The following is a 5,276-nucleotide window of genomic DNA, read 5'->3' as shown; positions in this document are numbered from 1 at the left end:
GATGTAAAGCTTCTTGCTGTCTATTAAGGTTGATTCAGAAGAACTTTGGATTTAACCTGAAAACTCCCTGTTCCTTCAGGAGTAGGTGTCTCCCCAGTACTTTATGCTTGGAATGCTGCAGTTACTTGAGAATTAGATCTCTTATGTATCTCTTGGGGAATATTTATTATTACGGGTTATTTTTCTCACATGTGGTTATATTTGCCATATGTTGTAGGGTACTGCGTATTTAAGTCATTTCTCTAAGAGGATTTTTGGCAGTAGATAAGATGTATAGGATTATTTCACTGCCTCTTTGCTTTGTGAGGTACAGATGTTCTACATGTGCTTGGTCTGGGCTGGCCTGGCTCTTGTAGTAACTAAAATAACATTGCGCATGGTTTTACATAACCCTGGGAAAGCTTATGTCACTACCAGACCTACTATACTGTGTTCAGGCTTTCAAGACATTTTTCTCATCTTACACAGCCTTGTTTTAGAATATCAGAACCATCTATTTAAACAACACCTGTCCAAGACAAAGGGCTTATGCTGCAATTTTGCAAGTGTAATAGCCTGTCAGATCCATACCGGCTGGCATTCACTAATAGGCCGTGTCCCCATTCTACTGTAATGCCACCTAGAAATTTTCCCTTTCGGCTTATTTTTAGTAAAATCATGTTCACTCTAAAGCAATTATCTAAGAACAGTGAGCTGCTGTACTACCATGACTGAGGATGCTGCCAAAGATGGCAAAAAGGCAAAAAAAACAGCCTATGTAACTGAATAAATGGTAAGTCTATGTGCTATGCCAAGCTACGCTGTTTGTTAAGTACCAGAAAATTCTGCTTTTATTGTAAATTTTAATTTTTCTTTATATAATATTTTTACACTTACACACTTAGATACAGTGTAATATTGGTTACAGTAGCATGGGATGAATTGTGCAGTCATATAATGAGTAATTAAATGACATAAGTATGAGTAAAATGACATATTACGCTTACTTTTGTGCCACACGGTCCATGGCGGTCCTTTTCTGATACCTCTGTTGACTTACAATGCTGTCTATGGCCTTTCTGGAAAAGTCATCTACCACCTAAATCAAAAGAGAACAGTGTACCTTCAGGAATTTTTCAAAGGATTCTGCAGCGGTCTCCAAGTGATAGGTACACTTTAAACCACAGGTAATAGTAAATTCTGTTATTTGTGTGGCCAAAGTCTAATTGACAACAGGGTGTTGCCATTCTCCTTGTCAATAGGGTGTATCTCTAAACAGTCTAAAGGTAGCCACGCACCTTTAATAACTGATGGCCGAATGATTGTCTGGCCATCATATATGTCTTCCGCCTGCCAACAGTTGTCCCCACATACAGGAAAGTATGCCTAGGCCGAGTGTTCCTGTGTTCTCTATGGGGAAGGGTAAGCTACAGCAGGAGCGCTCTCCCTGCAACTTATGTCTCTTTGAGCAAAGGGGCCAGCTATGATTTTCCATTATGGCTGACTTCTATTACCACCGGCATCATTTGTCGGTGGTTGTTCGGGATAGCCCCCTACAACTTAGACTGATGGCAGAATCTACTGCAAGCTGAGGGTGCGGCCAACAATAGTCTAAGGTGGAGGGAGTGCTTAATTTCTTTAGCAATGAGTAGACACTTTCAAGTAAAACTTTGATAAGGGCGGCACCCAGTAACAAATGTAATCATGTATTTCTAAAAGGTATAACAAGAAATGGCACAACACTCATTTTATTGAGTGCTCCAGATTTGTTATTTCATTTAATCAAGTGTAGCTGAGTATATCAGATGATCATGCTGGACAATGTTTTACCACAAAATACAATTAGTCTTATGCCCCCCAATGGTGTACCCAATTTCCTTCACACCCCAGACCAGACATCTACATTAATTAAGACAATAGATCAGACCCTAAATTTAATTCAGAACCCAGACTAGACCCTAAATAATTACAGAACCCAGATCAGATCAAATTAATTTGGCCTCCAAAACAAACCTAATTAATGCAAACCTCAAACCAGACCCCTTAATTGATTCAGACACAAGCCTGGTCTCAAATTTATTTCTAACTCCAGACCAGACCCATAATACATATCCCTAAAAATATATTGACACCCAGAACAAGATACCTAAAGAAATTCGGATTACAGACCAGATCCCAACATTTATTCAGTCCCCTGTATAGACAACTTTATTAATAAAGACCTAGACAAAACTTCTGAATAAATTCAGACCCCAAACCAGACCCTATAATTTAATTACACTCCCCATTTCCTGGCTTCTCTTTAGCTCCAGGCTCTGCTCCACACATGGTCTTAAAGGGAACCTGTTAGATCCCTGGGGCTCCACACACCTTCTAACGTTGTTCCCCTTAGCTCTCTGTGATGTTGCAGAAAGTTGAGAAGTAATCTTGTTCATAGAGGCCATGACTGTTGTACAATCATAGGGATCAGGACTCCACTCCTTCTCCTGCTTAAACAGCAGTAATAGTCCTGCACAGCATGACTGCAACCGTCCTCTGTGACTGCAAAACCAGGTGCGACCACAGTAAGTATAGTGCAGCATTGTATAGAGCTGTGGAGGTCAGGTCCTTGGGCCAGCATGAGGATCCAGGATCAGACAGGTTCCCGTCAATTCTGCCAATTGGGCAGCTTCAGCACCCAGTAAAGTGGTTCCAAGGACGAATAATAATAATAGTTAATTTAGTCATAATATTAATAGTTGTAATTATGTATTTGATAAATCAAATAGATAGTGGCTGGTTAAAAAAAATCAGTGCAGTGGCCTTGTTTGGGATTGCCCCCTCTAAATCTAGTCCTGCCCTCTCCCTTTGCAGTTTTAACCTTCCTCTAGTGTTAGGGTCGTGACCGACCCGTTTTAGTTTTTAAATGCATACAAATTCTACATACGTTTGTTTATTGCATCAAGACTTTTTGACTTTGTAAGGAACTTATTTTTAAACAAAATTCAATAAAATAAAACTATTTTACTAAATTATAAAATGCTCTTATTAAAATTATAACATTTGTGTTGTTAGGGTCAATTTCGACCCAGGTGTAATATAAGAGTAAAAAAATAATACTGAACAAAACTGAACTCATAAACACAATATAAACCAACAGCCCACAGCCAGCTCTACCTCTAACAACTTGAATTAGGGACATGTCCAGGCATGTATGGCCAAATCAGCTTAGAGTTGGTACTTTGCAGTGCAGTACATCTCCAGCTTACACCATTGATCAATGAGGAGAAGATTAGATGCAAGCCAAATTCTGGATTATATTTTGGATGATAATGAATCAGAGGACACACAGCAGCAAAGTGATACAGATGAACAGGTTTCTGAGAAGGAAGATGATGTGGAGTATCAACCTAAAGACACAGACAGTTCTGATTAGTCTGATGAGGAGGTCACCGGTGCTGAAGCTGCTTCTCCTGAAAGATTCAAATCCAAAAGTGGCAAGATCAGTTGGAGCTCAGTACCACCAGATGTACATGGCAGGGCAGATGCTGCAAATGTCATAAAAATGACCCCTGGGATCACAAGGTTTGCTGTGACAAGAGTAAGGGACATCAAGACATGTTTTGATCTGTTTATGCCATTGTCAATAAAAAAGGTCATTATTGCTATGACAAACCTTGAAGGAAAAAAAGTCCATGGCAACATGTGGAATGACCTTCATGATGATGACCTGGATGCCTACATTGGTGTTCTTCTCCTTGCTGGAGTGTACAAATCCTGCAATGAGGCCACTGATGAGGTCTCTGGGACGCATCGACAGGCAGGAATATTTTCCGGGCAACAATGTCACTTTAAAAGTTTCAAATGATATCAAGAGTCCTCAGATTTGACAACAGAGACACCAGAACAAAATCTGACAAACTTGCTCCCATCAGGGATGTTTGGGAGAAATGGGTGCAGCTCCTTCCACTGATGTTCAACCCAGGGCCAGAGGTGACAGTAGACGAACGTTTTCTCCCTTTCCGTGGAAAATGCCCCTTCCGGCAATACATGCCAAGTAAGCCAGGCAAATATGGCATAAAAATCTGGGCAGCCTGTGATGCAAAAACTAGCTATGCATGGAATCTACAGATTTACACAGGCAAGTCTGCAAGTGGCATCCCTGAAAAAAAACAAGGAAACGTGTAGTCCTCTATATGACTACTGGACTGCAGGGTCACAACATTACTTGTGACAATTTTTTTTACAAGCTATGACCTTGGACAAGAACTTCTCAGGAGGAAAATCACCATGGTGGGCACAGTGAAAAAAACCAAACCTGAGCTGCCCGCAGAATTGTTGCAGATGAAGGACAGGGCTTCACTTTCTTCAAAGTTTGTTTTTACAGACACCACCACTGCTGTTTCATACTGCCCCAAAAAACGACGGAATGTGATACTGATGTCCACACTTCACAAAGATGCAGCTGTGTCATCAGGAAGTGACAAAAAGCCCAGAATCATCCTGGACTATAACAAAAACAAAGGAGGAATGGACAACCTGGACAAGCTGACTGCCACCTACACTTGCCAGCGAATAACTAGAAGATGGCCAATGGTTGTATTTTACAACATCCTTGATGTGTCAGCATACAATGCTTTTGTGTTGTGGACCCACATTCATCAAGGATGGAATTCAAAGAAAAAAAAAACAAGCGGAGGATGTTTCTTGAGGAACTAGGACGATCCCTTGTCAAGGCGCACATTGACCAAAGGGAACGAGTGCCCCGAGACCCAGCCGCTGCAGCCTTGGTCCGACAACTCCAGAGCTCAACAAGTGCTTCGTCCACACCCACAGCAACACAAAGAGCATCATCACCAGCATCCTCCTCAACCAGCCCTGCCTCAACATCAACCACAACAGCCACAACCCCAGTGAGACCACCTGATTCTAAAAGAAAGAGGTGTCAGGTCTGCCCTAGCAATAAGGACAGAAAGACAAACACATCCTGCTTCACCTGCAAAAAATACCTCTGCAAAGAACACACAAAACGTGTAACTTTTTGCCACACATGCATCTAAAAACTAGTACTTGATTTTTGTTTTGATTTGCTTGATTGTTGTTTGTTTATTTGACCCAGAAAAGCTACTTTTTATTATTATTGCTATTAATATTAATATAATTTTTATCTTTTATTTGTATTAAAGTTCCATAAAAAACCAAACAGTTTTTTGCCTTTTTCATAAAGTATTTAGATATGGGTCAAAAGTGACCCGTAACACCATAGATGTTACTAGAGTTAATAATATAAAATATACATATGTATATTTTTTTTACAT

General features: G+C 40.4%; 1 pseudogene; it reads left to right on the top strand.

The window, feature by feature from the left end:
- The first annotated feature begins 3,238 nt into the window (after window positions 1–3,238).
- Window positions 3,239–5,018, top strand: LOC138795238 (piggyBac transposable element-derived protein 4-like; annotated as a pseudogene).
- The last annotated feature ends 258 nt before the right edge of the window (window positions 5,019–5,276 follow it).

The sequence above is a fragment of the Dendropsophus ebraccatus genome, chromosome 6, assembly GCF_027789765.1.
Source record: "Dendropsophus ebraccatus isolate aDenEbr1 chromosome 6, aDenEbr1.pat, whole genome shotgun sequence".
NCBI classification, from domain to species: Eukaryota; Metazoa; Chordata; class Amphibia; order Anura; family Hylidae; genus Dendropsophus; species Dendropsophus ebraccatus.
Note: the sequence above shows the minus strand (reverse complement) of the source record. Positions and strands in the feature narration are given on the sequence as shown.